Source organism: Somniosus microcephalus, chromosome 9 (assembly GCF_052327205.1).
Source record: "Somniosus microcephalus isolate GS21.2 chromosome 9, FLI_Smic_1.0, whole genome shotgun sequence".
In the NCBI taxonomy this organism is placed as follows: domain Eukaryota; kingdom Metazoa; phylum Chordata; class Chondrichthyes; order Squaliformes; family Somniosidae; genus Somniosus; species Somniosus microcephalus.
Genome location: NC_140995.1, coordinates 100,487,650 through 100,506,194, shown reverse-complemented (window position 1 = coordinate 100,506,194; position 18,545 = coordinate 100,487,650). Strand labels below are relative to the sequence as shown.

Genomic DNA, 18,545 nt, shown 5'->3' with positions numbered 1-18,545 from the left:
ATGTGTTTACTCTATACTAATTTAATCCTTTGGAGGATGGCTCTGCAAAATTTCACCCTGCTTCCCAAAGGTACTCCTATAAAACGCTAGAATGTGTGCAGTTATTGATCCCCATATCACCGCTGTCCTGACTTGTCTGGTTGACTTTCTTTGGTCAAAACAGCACAGGAATTATTGTGAACAAACGCAAAATACTGTAGATGCTGGAAATCTGAAACAAAAACAGAAATTGCTGGAGACACTGTGGAGAAAACAGGCAAGTTAACATTTCAGCTATGGACCCTTCATCAGAAGCAGGGACAGGATACTGAATTTGGATGATCAGCCATGATCTCATTAAATGGCAGAACAGGCTCGAGGAGCCAAATGGCCTACTCCTACCTTCTATGTTTCTATGTAACTCAAAGATATTACAGATGAACAGCATTCAAAAAGGAATAGAACAGGAGGAAAGAGAAGGAAATGCACAGACACAGGCACAAGAAAATAAGCAGAATGACCTCTAAAAGGTTAAGTGGAAATCAGGAGATTGCTAAATGACCTGAGTGATATTAGTATGAGGCAGTAGGAGGAGAATGAGAAAAGTCAAAGAAATAGCTATTAAATTTCCTGTTGGTGTTTATGCTCAAGCAGAAATAGTCCCAGTACCTCAAGTCTTTCCTCATAACTACACGATAGAGAGAGAAGTTCAGATACACAAGAGAAAGATAGAAGATCAAACATACAGGGAGAGAGAGTGTTAAGACTCTCATAAAAGAATTCAGACACACTGAGAAGAAGGGAGTTGTTCAGACACAAGCAGAGACAGACACTCCAATATGAGGACAGAGATGGAGAGAAGCACAGACATACACACAGCGAGGAGAAATGGCAAATAGAGATGTTGAGGGAGTTTCAGACATGATGACAAACACAGAACCAACCATACACAGATGGAGAGAGTGAAAAAGAGATGCTCAGATACACACAGGGAATAGAGAGAGAAAAAACATGCAGGGTTAGAGAGAAGATAAAGAAGGAACTTGCACTTGCATAGCATCGTTCACATCCTTAGGACATCCTAAAGCACTTCACAGTCAATTAATTACTTTTGAAGTGTAGTCACTGTTACGTGGGCAAATGAGGCAGCCAAATTGCACATAGTAAGGTCCCACAAGCAATGAGAGAAACAACCAATTAATCTCTTTGGTGGTGCTGTTTGAGGGATAACTGTTGGCCAGAGCACTGGGGAAACTCTCTGCTCTTCAAATAATGACAAGGGACCTCGGTTAGATGTGTCATCCGAAAGATGCTACCTCTGCCAATGAGCACTTCCTCAGTACTTCACTGAAGTGGCAACCTAGATTATGTTCTCAAGTCCTGGAAAACGACTTGAACCCACAACCATCTGGCTTAGTGATGAGTGTTACCAACTGAACCAAGCTCACACTTGGAACCAAAATAAATGTGTGTCTGTGTATAATATATATATTTATATGTTTCAACTGAAATTGTTGCATGAATGGAGCCACCCATGAAAATGTGCTTACAAAACATGAAAATCAAATCATTTTGATCCAAAATCAATTTCTCCTAACCTCCCCCACCCTGACAGCTAATTTCTCAGCCATTTCCGAGGTTTGCCCTGAATCCTCACTGTGCTAAGCTAAATTTGTAGCCTTTCATGCAGAACTTTGACATGCCTTTTGAAAGTCGAGTGCTTTCCATGATCCACTTGGCATATCACTTCCTCAAAAAGGTTAAGGGGATTGGTTAGGGAGGAACTTCCCATTCTGAATCCATTTTGACTGCTGTTGTATAGATCATTCTTAAGTTTCTTTCCTGATCAAAATAAATCCATATTTCACACAGTGTTGAAGTAAGACTAATGAGTCTGTAGTTGCCTTCATCTATTTTGTTGCTGTTTTTGAAAATGGGCCCCACTTTAGCTTATTTCCAATCTACTGGTATCTCTCAATTGTTCAATGACTATCTCATAATAACTGCCAATGCCTTACAAATCTAGTCCTCTTTCTCTCTCAGTGCTCTGAAATAGATACTACCTATTCCTGAGGATTTATTTGTTTTGAGCACTTTTAGCCCATCTAGGCTTTCCATCTCAGTTAATTCTACATAGGTTATTGCTACTTAGGGAGGATGTTGTTCATGCCTTATGAATACTTGGAGGAAGTAACCATTCTGAATTTTAATCTGCAAGTGTTACACCACTGTTCAAAAAAGGGCAGAGGGATAAACCCAGCAACTATAGGCCAGTCAGCCTAATGTCAGTGGTGGGGAAGCTTTTAGCGACATTAATCCGGGGCAAAATTAATTGCCACTTGGAAAAGTATGGGTTAGTAAATGAAAACCAGCACGAATTTGTAAAGGCAAATTGTGTATGACTAACTAGATTGAGTTCTTTGATGAAGTAACGGGGTGGGTTGATGAGGGTAGTGCGGTTGATTTTGTGTATAGGAACTTTCAAAAGTCATTTGATAAAGTACCACATAATAGATTTGTGAGCAAAATTAAAGCTCATGGGATTAAAGGGGCAGTAGTTGCATGGATACAAAATTAGCTAGTGAAAAAAAGCCAGGTGTAGTGGTGAAATGATTGTTTTTCAGACTGGAGGAAAGTATACAGTGGTGTACCCCAGGGGTCGGTGTTGGGACCACAGCTCTTTTTGAGTTATATTAATGACCTGGATGTGGGTATACAGACATAATTTCAAAGTTTACAGATGACACGAAACTCGGAAATGTAGTAAACAGTGCAGAGGATAGTAACAAACTTTAGGCGGATATAGACAGACTAATGAAATGGGCAGATGCATGGCAGATGAAATTTAACGCAGAGAGGTGTGAAGTGATTTATTTTGGTAGGAAGAATGAGGAGAGGCAATATAAACTAAATGGTACAATTTTAAATGGGGTGCAGGAATAGAGACATAAGCCCAGAAACTGGGCAATCCTGGAAAATGGCAGCCGCCACTCTTAACGCCCACCTCTGGTGTGGGACTTGGCAGCCACCATTTTGGTGAGGGCCTTACCGCTGCTGATAGCAGTGCTGGCCCTAGAGATGCAAATATGGAGAGCATGATGTCACGCTTTGCGAACTTGGACTTTTGTGCTGAGTTTAATGCTAGGTCCTAAACTCACTCTGAAACACGAGTGTGCAGCAGACTGACAGAGACGCTGTCAGCACTTCTTAAAGGGACACACACATCTTTCAGGTAAGTCTGCATTTACGCTTTTGGACTGGATTTTTAAATATTTTATTGAAGTACTGGCTTGGTGCAATAGATGTTAAAAGTTTTTGAAGTGAGCAGGGAGTGCTGCTGGATGCTTGCAAGACATCGGATAGTAAAGGAAGGCCTCTGAGAAGACACAAAATGCTGGAAATACTCTGCAGGTCAGGCAGCATCCGTGGAGAGCGAAACAGAGTTCACATCTCAGGCTGAGATGCTGCCTGACCTGCTGAATATTTCCAGGATTTTATGCTTTTATTTCAGATTTACAGCATCTGCTTGCAGAGGGAGGAAGGCGCAGAAGAGGAAGGCGCAGAAGGAAGAATGCAACATGTAGGAATGAGGTTGTTTAGTGCTGGGGTAATGTTAATTTGCAACCAGCGCCAATATCCCAGTCCTGCCAGCGCAATTATTTTCGGCAGCTGTTAACTCCGGCCCGTGATGGCACCAGCAGGTTTTTAGCGCTCCCCAATTTCTAGGCCATAGAGTACAAAAGCATGGAAGTTACGCTAAACCTTTATAAAACACTGGTTAGACCCCAGCTGGAGTATTGTGTTCAATTCTGGGCACTGCACTTTAGGAAGGACGTCAAGGCCTTAGTGAGAGTGCAGAGGAGATTTACTAGAATGGTACCAGGGATCAACGTTCCCTCTAAGCTGTTTTACCTCCACCCTTCCCACTGCCCAGGGCCCCAAACACCACTTCCAGGTGAAACAGCGATTTACTTGTACTTCTTGCAATCTAGTATACTGTATTCGCTGCTCACGATGCGGTCTCCTCTACATTGGGGAGACCAAACGCAGATTGGGTGACCGCTTTGCGGAACACCTTCGTTCAGTCCGTAAGGGTGACCGCGAGCTTCCGGTCGCCTGTCACTTTAATTCTCTGCTCCACTCCCAATCAGACCTCACCGTCCTTGGCCTCTTACACTGTTCCAATGAAGCTCAATGTAAGCTCGAGGAACAGCACCTCATCTTTCGATTAGGCACTTTACAGCCTTCTGGACTCAACATAGAATTCAACAATTTCAGACCATAACCTCTGCCCCTTTTTTTATCTCTTTTTTCCATTCATTTGATTTATTTTATTTATTTTATTTTTTTACACTTCATTTAGAGCCATCTTTTGTTTCTTAACTTGTCACATTACCATCCCCTTTTGCCTTGCACCATCTCTTAATGTCTCTTAATCTCTCCTGCCTTCCATCCTATCACAGACCTTCCCTTTTGTTCTTTCCTCCCCTCCCACCATTCCCTGCCCCTGCACTTGCTTAAAAACCTGTTCGATCTCCAGCTTTTTCCAGTTCTGACGAAGGGTCATCGACCTGAAACGTTAACTCTGTTTCTCTCTCCACAGATGCTGCCTGACCTGTTGAGTATTTCCAGCATTTTCTGTTTTTATTTCCCTCTAAGCTTTGCTGGTCCCCCACAGCCCGGGATCAGCTTTGCTAATTTTAAATTTCGTGCATGCGCGAAACTATGAATGGGCCACGCAGCCCCTTAAAGGGGTTGCACACCCAAAAAAAAATTAGAGAGAACATTGCCAGGGATGCAGAACTTCAGTTACCTGGAGAGAGTAGAGAAACTGGGGTTGCTCTTCTTAGAGCAGAGAAGGATAAGGGGAGATTTGATTGAGGTGTTCAAAATCATGAATGGTTTTGATAGAGTAAATAAAGAGAAACTGTTTCCAGTGGCAGAAGGGTCAGTAACCAGAGGTCAGTTTTAAGATAATTGGTAAAAGAACCAGAGGCGACGTGAGGAAATAAAAAATGCAGCGAGTTATGATCTGGAATGCACTGCCTGAAAGGGTGTTGGAAACAGATTCAATTATAACTTTGAAAAGGGAATTGGATAAATACTTGAAGTGGAAAAATTTGCAGGGCTATGTGGAAAGAGCAGGAGACTGGGACTAATTGGATCGCTCTTTCTAAGAGTCACCACAGGCACGCTGGGCCGTCTGGCCTCCTTCTGTGCTGTATTAACTATTTTGCTGTTTCATCTTTTGCATTGTTTATGATTCTCACCGTTTCTCTGATTACTGTCTTACTGCTAAAATACTGGAAGAATTTGTGAGTTATGTTTTGAATCAGCAGCTGTGGTTTCTTTCCAGGTCTCTCTCTCTCTCTCTCTCTCTCTCTCTCTTATTCAGTCTTAGGTGTGTATTTATCCTGCATGCTCACTCATACTTTTAAAGGTATCTTTTATTGAAGTGTTGTTGAGCAACACTTCACCCCTCCCGGTCAATTTTCTTAGGCAACTCCTTCATTTCTAGGATGTAACTCGTGGAATAAACAAAGGGGAACCGGTAGATGTGGTGTATTTGGATTTTCAGAAGGCCTTCGATAAGGTCCCACACAAGAGGTTGGTGAACAAAATTAGGGCACATAGAATTGGGGGTAATATATTAGCATAGATTGAGAATTGGTTAACAGACAGAAAACAAAGAGTAGGGATAAACGGGTCTTTTTCAGGATGGCAGGTTGTGACTAGTGGGGTACCGGAAGGATCGGTGCTTGGGCCCCAGCTATTCACAATCTATATCAATGATTTGGATGAGGGGACTAAATGTAACATTTCCAAATTTGCTGATGATACAAAGCTAGGTGGCAGTGTCAGTTGCGAAGAGGATGTCAAGGGGATCTCGACAGGCTCAGTGAGTGGGCGAGAACATGGCAGATGGATTATAATGTGGATAAATGTGAAGTTATCCACTTTGGTAGAAAAAACAGAAAGGCAGAGTATTTCCTAAATGGTGAAAGATTGAGGAATGCAGATGCTCAAAGGGACCTGAGTGTCCTTGTACATGAGTCACTGAAATTGAATGTGCAGGTGCAGCAAGCCATTAGGAAGGCAAATGGTGTGCTGGCCTTCATTACAAGAGGATTTGAGTATAGGAGTAAAGAAGTCTTACTCCAATTATATAGGACCTTGGTGAGATCACACCTGGAGTTCTGTGTACAATTTTGGTCTCCTTACCTAAGGAAGGATATACATGCCATAGAGGGAGTGCAATGAAGGCTCACGAGATTGATTCCTGGGATGGCGGGACTGTTGTATGAGAAGTGTTTGAGTAAACTAGGCCTGTATTCTCTTGAATTCAGAAGAATGAGAGGGGATCTCATTGAAGCATACAAAATTATAACAGGGCTTGATAGGGTGGATGCTGTAAAGTATGTGTCTATACTTAATCCAATAATGAAGAGACAGCTTGGAAGATTCAATGTAGGTCTTTACTTAATACCAACAGGCGGGAACTGAGGGGAGATCAGTACCCACAGTACTATTTATACCCCTATGGCCAGGAGTGGTACTATGGTATCACTACGCCCTACAAAGTAGTGCCGCCCTGGCCATAGGTTTAAAGTAACATACATATTACATACACAACATTCCTCCCCTTTTAATTAAAACGTACCCGTACAATTAAGTCAACAGATGCACCATAACTAGGGCTAATAACATTTGGTAACACAATATACATAACATATTTACATCAGAGTTGTCTACCTATATATATATATAAAAAGAAACATGTTATAGATTCAGTCTCTGAGGAGGCCTCCTGTCTCGACTAGGATAACGTCTTTCTCTAGTCGGTCTCGGTGTAGGCGGCGGTACTTCCGTCACCACTTCATCGCTGGAGTCGTCGGTGTCTGATGGCACATCCTGTGCCGTGGAGATCACTGGAGTGCTGAACTCCTCGCAATCCTGAGACCTCTGTAACGACGAGCTGGGCCGTGATTCCGCTGTAGCAATGTACTGAGACATTTGAGGTAGTGAATCAGTTGGGTTTCTGGACTCCACAAGTTGATCAGCATGTCGTCTGATTATGCCATCCCCTGTATCCACTGTGTACATCAAAGGTCCCTGGCGGGCCTTTATCGTACCAGACCGCCACTTTTCATTTCTATCATCACGGGCCAACACTTGCTGCCCCACCTCGAAGCTCCGTGTCTGTCTGTCAGGAGCCCTACGAAATACTCGGTTTTCCACATCTCTCCGGATGTTTGGTCTGAGCAATTCAAGGCGAGACCTTAACCTTCTATTAAAGAACATGACGGCGGGGGCCTGGTTGGTCACCGTATGTGCAGCATTACGGTACGCGAATAGGAAATTGTCCACCTTGTGTTGTAGTGGCAACCTTTCCTTCCCCATCGCCTTGATGGCCTTTTTAAAAGTCTGTACAAAGCGCTCTGCCAGCCCATTTGTAGACGGATGATATGGTGCGGACGTATAATGTCACACTCCATTCCTTTTTAGGAATGCTTGAAATTCTTCTGCCACAAATTGTGGGCCATTGTCTGAACAGACTTGCTCGGGCACCCCGTTTCGGGCAAAAATGGTCCTTAAGACTGCGACCGTCTTTTCGGCTGTCGTTGATGACATCTTTATGACCTCCGGCCATTTTGAGTGGGCGTCCACTACAATAAGGAACATCGCATCCAGGAAGGGCCCAGCGAAGTCCACGTGGATCCTTTGCCACGGCGTTGAGGGCCACTCCCACGGATGTAGTGGGGCTTGGGGTGGTACGTTCTGTACCATCTGGCACCCTTGGCACGCTTTTGCTACTTCCTCGATGTCCCTGTCAATGCCGGGCCACCAGACGTAGGCTCTGGTGAGGCTTTTCATTTTGACACCCCCCAGATGACCTTTGTGTAAGTCCCGCAACACTTTATGTTGTAATTTTTGAGGGACCACCACCCTGGCTCCGCACATCAATGTGCCCCGGCAGACCGACAACTGGTCCTTCCTTGCCGAAAATACCGGCAATGATGCGTCACCCTGCGCCGGCCAGCCTTTCACGGTCAATTCGTAAACCCTTGCCAGTGTCGGGTCGTTCTGTGTTTCCCGCTCGATACATTGGCTGGTGATGGGCAAGTGTTCCATAACAGCCGTATGATATATTTCCACGGGGTCCTGTACTATCTCTTCAATCTCAGCAGGCAATGGTAGCCACGATAGGCCATCCGCATTGCCATGCTGTTTGGTACCCTTATATTCGATAAGGTACTGGTGTGCGCCTAAGAACAGTGACCATCTCTGTAGCCTTTGGGCCGTCATCAGGGGCACCCCTTTTGTTGGATTAAATATCGACACCAACGGTTGATGATCCGTCAGTAGTGTGAAACGTTGCCCATGTAGGTAGTGGTGGAATTTTTTTACACCTCACACCAGACTGAGGGCCTCCCTGTCGATTTGCGCATAGTTTCTTTCGGCTGTAGTTAATGACCTTGAGGCAAATGCTATTGGCCTCTCCGTCCCATTGGGAAATTTGTGTGGCAACACTGCCCCTATACCATACGGGGAGGCGTCACATGCCAACCTCATTGGCATTTTTGGGTCAAACTGTGCGAGCACTTCCTTTGATGTAATGAGTTGTTTACCCTTTTTAAAAGCAGCCTCACACGCTTCGTCCCAATTCCAGGAGACTCCCCTTTGCAGCAACGAATTTAGTGGATGTAAAATGGACGATAAGTTCGGGAGGAACTTATGGTAATAGTTTATAAGGCCTAAGAATGATCGTAACTGAGATACATTCTCAGGGGGCGGGGCCTTCACTACTGCCTCGATCTTTTCCGGGGACTTATGCAGGCCTTCCTTGTCTATAATGTGACCACAGTATGAGATACGTTCCTGGAAAAACTCGCATTTCTGCTTGTTCGCCCTGAGTCCGTATTGTTGTAACCGCAGAAGTACTCGCTCCAGGTTAGCGAGGTGGTCGTTATCCGTTTGTCCTGTCACCAGGATGTCATCCAGGTAGCATTGCGTTCCTGGAATGCCCTGTAAGACCTGTTCCATGATCCTCTGCCATATTGCCGGGGCGGACGCCACACCAAATACCAGGCGATTGTACTGGTACAATCCCTTGTGTGTGTTAATCGTTAGGAGCTTTTTCGAGTCCTGTTCCCCCTCCATCTGTAAATAAGCTTGACAAAGGTCAATCTTCGTAAAGTGTCTACCCCCAGCTAACGATGCGAATATGTCCTCTATCCGCGGCAGCGGATACTGTACCGTGTGCAGGACTGGGTTAATAGTTATCTTAAAATCCCCGCAAATGCGAACCTTCTTTGGTTCCCCCGGTGTGTTATTTGCAGATTTCTTTATAACTGGGATGATGGGCGTGGCCCACTCGCTCCACTCAATCTTTGCAAGGACACCTGCACTCTCTAAGGCATCCAGTTCTGCTTCCACCGCTGGCCGAATGGCATAAGGCACCGGTCTGGCCTTACAAAACTTGGGGTTTGCGTCTTGAGCAATAGTTATTTTTGCTCTAATGTCCTTTAAGGTCCCCAGCCCTTGTTGGAACACCTCTGGCGTTTTTGCCAATATTTTCGACAGCCTGCTTGTAATGGTTGTATCATCCTTGGTGGTCTCTAGTTTTAACTCGTGTATCGACTTCCAGTCGAAGTGGATTTTTCTTATCCATTCCCTACCCAAAAGTGGTGGTCCACCGTTTGGTAGGACGTATAAATAAAGTCCTGGCACTTTTCTGCCGTTGTATTTAACTGTTACTTGCATTTTTCCCTTCGGGTAAACTTTTTGTCCCGTATATGTTTTTAATTTAATTTCCGTATCCTTTAAGGGAATGCGTTTGAACAGCCTGTTATAATCTTGTTCATTAATTACTGATAGGGCTGAACCCGTGTCCAGCTCCATATTAACTTCGACGCCTGCTACCTTCATTTTAACCCACATTGTGCTGTGGTCCTCCGTTTTGTCTACACCATATAACTTGAGACATCCCAGACCTTTAGGCTCTGCTTTTGTGCCTTCCTGTGACTCGTCTGAGCTACTGTCAGACATCTTATGTATTTTTGTCCTTGCCTTGGTACTGCTCGGACTGCCCCCACTATTGGGCTTCGTACCCGACCGACAAACTTTCGCTATATGCCCCTTTTTCCCACACTGCCGGCATATTTTATCACGAAACCAACAATTACTTTGGTCGTGGGTGGTTTTGCCACAACGGTAGCATTTACCTTTGTGAAATGTCACCTCATGGGTGTCATAGCAGGTTGTGTTTTGTCACATTTGAGCAGCACCCTGTGCTGCTGCTTCATGGGGCGATGCTATTTCAATCGCCTGATCTAGGCTGAGCTGTTTCTTGGCTAGCAACCGTTTTTGTGTACTCTCATTTAACATGCCACAGACAAATCTGTCTCTGATCGCGTCCGCCAAAAAGGCTCCAAACTGGCAATGTTTGGACAACCTTCTGAGCTCAGCCAAATAGGCTGCCTGCGACTCATCATTCCTTTGGTCGCGTCTGTAGAAGCGGTACCTTTCCGCTATAAATGGTGGCTTAGGGTTTAAATGTTCCCTTAACGTATCAACAATTTGGGCATACGTTTTGTCTGCTGGCTTTTCTGGAGTAAGAAGATTCCTCAGCAGACCGTATGTTTTTGCCCCCATCAAATTTAATAAGGTTGCTGCCTTTTCGTCATCTTTCACCTTGTTTACTATGCAATAAAGTTCATGCCTTTCGACATAGGCATCCCACTCTTCTGTGTCCTCAACAAATTCTGACAACCAACCTTCTTTAGACATTTTAAACTGCTGAAGAGCTTTTCCCGCCTTTGTCCACTAGATGGCGTTTAAAAATTTTTAAATTTTAAACTGCTGAAGAGAAAAAACGTTTCCCCTTTTGTCCACTAGATGGCGTTTTTCCCGCCATTTCTCCTGCTGCTGCTAACGACCTCTCTCCAGCGTCGTTATTTTTGGCCCTTGCAGCTCCCGTTATTGCCACCGCCGCTATTAACAACGACCTTCCCCTCTCGTGGCTTGCTAGTCCTCGTGGCTCCGTTTGTTCCCCAGATCGCCTGCCCGTTCTGGCCCTTGCAGCTCCCGTTCCCCGGGAAGGATTTCAGTTTACCTGGCCCTGGGTGGACTTTTGCCCCGTGGCTGGAGCGCCCGTTCAGCCTCTTCTCTCAGCTGCTGCAGCTTCTGTTGGAACCCTCTCTCTCTCTCTCTGTTGCTGTTGCTCCTCCCGAACCTGGAGTGCTGGGCGGTTTCCTTTGGTCGACGCTAGACTCTGCAGGCTGGCTGGTAAGAAGCCTCTCTCCTTCTCTCTCCGTACTGCTGCCGTTCCTTTGTTGCACCGTGTACTGGTGAGTTCGAACCTTACTCGTCGCCAGTGTAAAGTATGTGTCTATACTTAATCCAATAATGAAGAGACAGCTTGGAAGATTCAACGTAGGTCTTTACTTAATATCAACAGGCGGGAACTGAGGGGAGATCAGTACCCACAGTACTATTTATACCCCTATGGCCAGGAGTGGTACTATGGTATCACTACGCCCTACAAAGTAGTGCCGCCCTGGCCATAGGTTTAAAGTAACATACATATTACATACACAACAGATGCTGGGAGAATGTTTCCCTTGGCTGGGGAGTCCAGAACCAGGGGCCACAGCCTCAAGATAAAGGGTAGGCCATTCAGGACTAAGATGAGAAGAAGTTTCTTCACACAGAGGGTGGTGAATCTTTGGAATTCTCTACCCGAGAGGGCTTTGGAGGCTCAGTCATTGGGTATATTCAAAACAGAAGTTGATAGATTTCTGACTAGTAAGGGCATCAAGGGATATGGCGATAGGGCCGGTGAATGGAATTGAGGCAGAAGATCAGCCATGATCTCATTGAATGGTGGAGCAGACTTGAAGGGCTGAATGGCCTACTCTTGCTCCTATTTCTTATGTTTTTATGTTCTCTGAAGTTAGCTCTTTTAAAATTACATATTTCATTCATGGTATTTCTGAGTTCAAGATCATATTGAACTTTGACCATGATGTGGTTGCTGTTGCACAGAGTGATAAGCAGGGCTGGAACCGATGTCCCGGGGGGAGTGTTTGCTAGTGCTGTGGGGGAGGGTTTAAATTAAAATGGCAGGGGGTTGGGAACCTGAGCAGGGAGACAGAGGAAAGGGAAACAAGGATAAAAGCAAAAGATAGGAAGGAGAAAAACAAAAGTGGCAGTCAGAGAAATCAACGGTTTAAATCAAACATGGCCACAGTAAATAATAATTCTAATAGGTCTAAGAGCGTTAAAAAAACAAGCCTGAAGGCTTTGTGTCTTAATGCGAGGAGCATTTGTAATAAGGTGGATGAATTGGCTGCGCAAATAGAAGTAAACAAATACGATTTGGTTGGGATTACGGAAACGTGGCTCAAGGAAGGCCAGGACTGGGAACTCAACATCCAGGGGTATTCGATATTCAGGAAAGATAGGCAAAAAGGAAAGGGAGGTGGGGTAGCATTACTGGTTAAAGAAGGGATTAACACAACTGTAATGAAGGATATTAGCTCTGATGAGGTGGAATCTGTATGGGTAGAATTGAGAAATACTAAGGGGAAAAAAACATTAGTGGGAGTGGTTTATAGACCTCCAAACAGTAAGGCGGAGGTTGGGGATGGCATTAAAAGAGAAATTAAAGAAGCGTGCAATAAGGGCACAGCAGTCATCATGGGTGACTTTAATCTACATATAGATTGGGCCAACCAAATTAGTAACAATACTGTGCAGGAGGAATTCCTGGAGTGTTTATGGGATGGTTTCCTGGACCAATATGTCGAGGAACCAACCAAAGATCAGGCCATCTTAGACTGGGTATTATGTAACGAGAAAGGATTAATTAGCAATCTTGTTGTACGAGGCCCCTTGGGTCGGAGCGATCATAATATGATCGAATTTTTCATTAAGATAGAGAATGAAGTAGTTGACTCAGAGACGAGGGTCCTCAATTTAAATAAAGGAAACTACGATGGTCTGAGGAGCGAGTTGGGTAGGATTGATTGGGGAATGGCACTCAAAGGGTTGACGGTGGATAGGCAATGGCAAGCATTCAAAGACCGAATGGATGAACTACAGAATTTGTTCATCCCAGTTTGGCATAAAAATAAAACAAAAAAGGTGACCCAGCCGTGGCTAACAAGGGAAATTAGGGATAGCATAAGGTCCAAGGAGAGGGCATATAAATTGGCCAGAAAAGCAATAATCCTGAGGATTGGGAGCAGTTTAGGATTCAACAAAGGAGGACAAAGGGATTAATTAAGAAAGGGAAAATAGAATATGAGAGTAAGCTAGCAGGGAACATAAAAACTGACTGTAAAAGCTTTTATAGATATGTGAAGAGAAAAAGATTGGTGAAGTCAAGCGTAGGTCCCTTGCAGTCAGAATCGGGGGAATTTATAATGGGGAACAAAGAAATGGCAGACCAACTAAATACATATTTTGGTTCTGTCTTCACAAAGGAGGACACAAATAACCTCCCAGAGATGCCGGGGAACATAGGGTCTGATGAAAGGGTGGAACTGAAAGAAATCAGTATTTGTAGGGAAATGGTGTTAGGAAAATTGATGGGACTGAAGGCCGATAAATCCCCAGGGCCTGATAATCTACATCCCAGGGTACTTAAGGAAGTGGCCCTAGAAATAGTAGATGCATTGCTGGTCATCTTCCAGAACTCGATAGACTCTGGAACGGTACCCATGGATTGGCGGGTAGCTAATGTTACCCAACTATTCAAAAAAGGTGGTAGAGAAAAGGCGGGGAATTATAGACCGGTAAGCTTGACATCGGTAGTGGGGAAAATGCTAGAGTCCATTATAAAAGGTGTAATAGCAGAGCACTTGGAAAGCAGTGACTGGATCGGACAAAGTCAACATGGATTTACAAAAGGTAAATCATGCTTGACTAATCTACTGGAATTTTTTGAGGATGTAACTGGTAAAATAGATAAGGGAGAACCAGTGGATGTGGTGTATTTGGACTTTCAGAAGGCTTTCGATAAGGTCCCGCATAAGAGATTAGCGTGCAAAATTAAGGCACATGGGATTGGGGGCAAGGTATTGACTTGGATAGAGAACTGGTTGGCGGACAGAAAGCAAAGAGTTGGAATAAACGGGTCGTTTTCCGAGTGGCAGGCAGTGACTAGTGGGGTACCGCAAGGATCGGTCCTAGGACCCCAGCTGTTCACAATATATATTAATGATCTGGACGAGGGAATTGGATGTAATATCTCCAAATTTGCAGACGACACAAAGCTGGGTGGGAGGGTATGCTGTGAGGAGGATGTCGTGAAACTCCAGCACGATTTGGACAGGTTGGGTGATTGGGCAGAAACATGGCAAATGCACTATAATGTGGATAAATGTGAGGTTATCCACTTTGGTGGCAAAAACAGGAAGGCAGATTATTATTTGAATGGCAATAGATTGGGAGAAGGGGAAGTGCAAAGAGACCTGGGTGTTCTTGTACACCAGTCGCTGAAGGTAAGCATGCAGGTGCAGCAGGTGGTTAAGAAGGCAAATGGTATGTTGGCCTTCGTAGCAAGAGGGATCGAGTACAAGAACAAGGATGTCTTGCTGCAGTTGTACAGGGCCTTGGTGAGACCGCACCTTGAGTATTGTGTGCAGTTTTGGTCGCCTTACCTGAGGAAGGACGTTCTTGCCATGGAAGGAGTGCAGTGAAGATTCACCAGGCTGATACCTGGGATGGCAGGAATGACGTATGAGGAGAGATTGTGTCGATTGGGCTTATACTCACTGGAGTTTAGAAGATTGAGAGGAGATCTCATCGAAACCTATAAAATTCTGTCAGGCCTGGACAGACTAGATGCAGGAAGGATGTTTCTGATGGCCGGGGAGTCCGGAACCAGGGGTCATAGTCTAAGGATAAGGGGTAAGCCATTTAGGACTGAAATGAGGAGGAATTTCTTCACCCAGAGAGTGGTGAACCTGTGGAATTCTCTGCCACAGAGGGCGGTGGAGGCCAGTTCATTAAATATATTCAAGAAAGAGTTGGATATATTTCTTAAGGCTAAAGGGATCAAGGGATATGGGGAGAAGGCAGGAACAGGGTACTGAATTTGGATGATCAGCCATGATCTCATTGAATGGCGGAGCAGGGCCGAATGGCCTACTCCTGCTCCTATCTTCTATGTTTCTATGTTTCTATTTCCTCTATGCAATCTGGATCAATAACAACAACAACTTGCATTTATATCGCGCCTTTCACAAATGTCCCAAGCAATGTTCCCTGTATTTTTTTTTGGGTGCGCGGCACATTCAAAGTTCTTTAACATTGCAAAAGCCGATCCCGGGCTGTGCGGTTGCGCAGCTTATAGGGAGCGTTGGTCCCAAGGTGCTACACAGGAGCATAATCAGAAAAAAATTGATACAGAACCAAAGAAGGAGACTTTAGGACAGGTGACCAAAAGCTTGGTCAAAGAGGTAGGTTTTAAGGAGCATCTTAAAAGAGTAGAGATGTTGAAAGGCAGAAAGGTTTAGGGAGGGAATTCCAGAGTTTAGGACCTAGACGGCTGAAAGCATGGCCACCAATGGTGGGGCAAAGGAAGTGGGGGATGCACAAGAGGCCAGAGATGGAAGAATGCAGAGATCTTGGAGGGTTGTCGGCTTGAGGAGGTACATACATAGGAAGGGACGATGCCATGGAAGGATTTGAACACGAGGAGGACGATTTCAAAATTGAGCTATTGCAGGATCGGGAGCCAATGTAGGTCAGCGAGTAGAGGGGTGATGTGCGAATGAGACTTGATGCAAGTTAGGATACTGGCAGCAGAGTTTTGGATGAGCTTAATGGAGGGTGGAAGACGGGAAGTCTTCCAGGAAAGCACCTTACCATTTAGATCAAGATGTGCATGACACTGGCTCAGGAAGCAGTCATACATTACCTTAACCAACTCAGTCTTCAAACTTCTTGGGTCTTCTCAACTTATATTTGGTTGATTGAAGTCACCATTAATATAACTTACCTGTTTACACAAACCCTTCTTATTTCTTCAAAGAGCAAACTATCTTCTTCCTTAATAAAAAACAAAAATTGCTGGAAATACTCAGCAGGTCAGGCTGCATCTGTGGGGAGAGAAGCAGAGTTAACGTTTCAGGTCGATGACCTATACAGTTCTGATGAAAGGTCATCGACCTGAAACGTTAACTCTGTTTCTCTCTCTACAGATGCTGCCTGCCCTGCTGAGCATTTCCAGCATTTTCTGTTTTTATTTCAGATTTCCAGCATCCACAGTATTTTGCTTTTGTATCTTCTTCCTTATGCTGACTTCAAGGTCTGGAGCAGACCCCTATTGTTAGCTTCATCCTTTTTACGTTAAACATATTTAACCAGAATAATTTATTTTGTAAATTTCCATCTCTCACAGAATCAACTTATTTAACCTCCTGAACACTGTTTACCTCTGTATATTGTATTCATTACCATCCGCTGAGGTCAGCAAAATTTTAAATATTCCTACTACCTCGTAGTTTCCTACCGCTACAACAGCATCTGGTTCTGGCATCTTATTTCTACTGCTTCTAGTGTTCATGTATATGCATTTTATTGTAGATTTGCCTCCTTTCTGGGTCTGCCTGCTCCTTGTATCTAGCTTCTGTGTGTTTCTCTGTCGATACTTCTCTGATGGCTACTTTCCATTCGATCATCAGCACTTTTCCTCTCTGCCTTCCCCTGCATCTATCTTGTTTAATTCTCAACGCTACCTTTAATGTTCCTTCAAGTCTCATTCTTCGTGCTTTGTTTAGATGCAGCTTATTTTTCCTGTACCAGTCTTTTTTGTCCTGAAAATATCCCTAGCAACTTATGAAAGTAACAGTAATAAAGTTTGCTGCATTCCATTTTAAGTAGGCTAATATTAAATACAAATTTAGTGCTCTTACAAAGGATATATGTAATATTACTTTCCTGGTTTAAAGGGCAATGTTTTAATTCTTTGTTTGCACTATTTTCCTTCAGGTACATCTCTACCTTTGTCCCTATTTGTTCCTCTTTCTTTGTATCGCTCATTGGCTCTTTTACACCTGCCTTATCTCTGCTGGTATCTTATGAAAATGCCCTTTTTAGAACAGTATAATATTGCAGTGTTAATAAAATGCATAATGGACAGCAGAAGTTGACATCCAATATCTAAACTGACCGTCCTTTGCACCTTTGAGCTATGTGGTTTGACCTCACTCAGTGGCTTTATAACTGTTACAGCACCACTCACCATCGCGTGTCCTATATATTATTTTCTCTGAGTTTCTTCCTTTGTTCCTCCTCTACTGAAGGTAGTGACTCCTGCTCGAACAGTGGGCTTCATTGGCCCGGAATTTGCGGTCCTGATGACGGTGAGCTGGCAGAGTTCGCCGTCATTCCGCCTTTGAAACAGACCGTAACTTCATCCTGAAGCTGCGGTCTGTTATTCACTGCTCCTCCACAGGCTGCGCTGTGCCGGCAATCAGTGAAATCTATCAAATCAGGGAAACTGACGAAAACTTTGGCTCTTCTGCAGTAATACCGCTGTTAAAATTCCCCACTAAAAGTTAGACCCAAAGGGATTTGGTGTAACTGTGGTTTTAACAGCATATTGACTGCTAAGCAAACATTATGGGCCTGAAAAACTCATTTTAATTTTGTACAGTGTCAAATTTATCCATTTTAATAAAAATTTAAATTTTTAAGGAAAGTTTGTTCATCTTTATTTCAGGTTTGCCTTTTTCCCCATGTGAGAGCCTCAAATCTTTGGTTTGCTCTCTTTAACATTTTTTAAAAGTTAGAATTTTAAGAGCTTGCCCACTTCCTTGTTTGCTGTCTGTGAGAATTCTGCTATTTGATTGGCTGCTTAGACAGCTTGTTGCCATCACAGCAGCTCGCGATAGGGGATCCCCACTATACTCCGTTGATTTGAATTACATGTCAGAAAATCCAAACTTCTTGACAGAGATCGCAAGAACTTTGTGCGAAGCTTACTTTGCTTCGCTGCTGACTGCAAATTCCGGGCCATTCTGTGTGGGGAAACCCCCCCTGCAGATGTTGACATATTACTGGGGATCCTCTGTAAATGTTACCACACTTCAGGGACCCTGCTCTAACTTCCAAAAGACTGTGTTAGCTTCCCAAAAGAAAACAATATTATCATTGCAGAAAACAATTTTTATTGGTATAAATACAGCAACAGAAATAACATGCTAATAAGTCAACAAATAAAGAAATAATATAAATTACAGAATTCCCGCTCTCACCATGTGCAGCATGCCTGACCCAAGAGAGGCAGAAATCTTGCTGAGTCTCTACGATTCCTTTGCAGAGCCCTTAAGAATCACAGACGTGCGTTTAAAAAAGTGTGTGCTTGAGTATGATTGCACAGGTGCCAGCAACCCTCCAGTTTAAAAAAAATGGCCATTTTCATGTCATGAGATTGGAAAGTTGATGCTGATAGCCGTTTGACCTGGAGGGAATCTCAGATGAACCCAAACATGCCCTCAGCAAATGTCCACGAATACAAGTTACAAGCTCAGAAGTGGCTGGTGCTCATG

At 44.1% G+C, this 18,545-nt stretch overlaps 1 protein-coding gene across 2 annotated transcripts in view; it reads left to right on the top strand.

Moving 5' to 3' along the window:
• drc1 (dynein regulatory complex subunit 1 homolog (Chlamydomonas)) overlaps positions 1-18,545 on the top strand; it is a 132,151-nt gene that overhangs the window by 42,789 nt on the left and 70,817 nt on the right. The gene's annotated exons all lie outside the window — the stretch shown is intronic.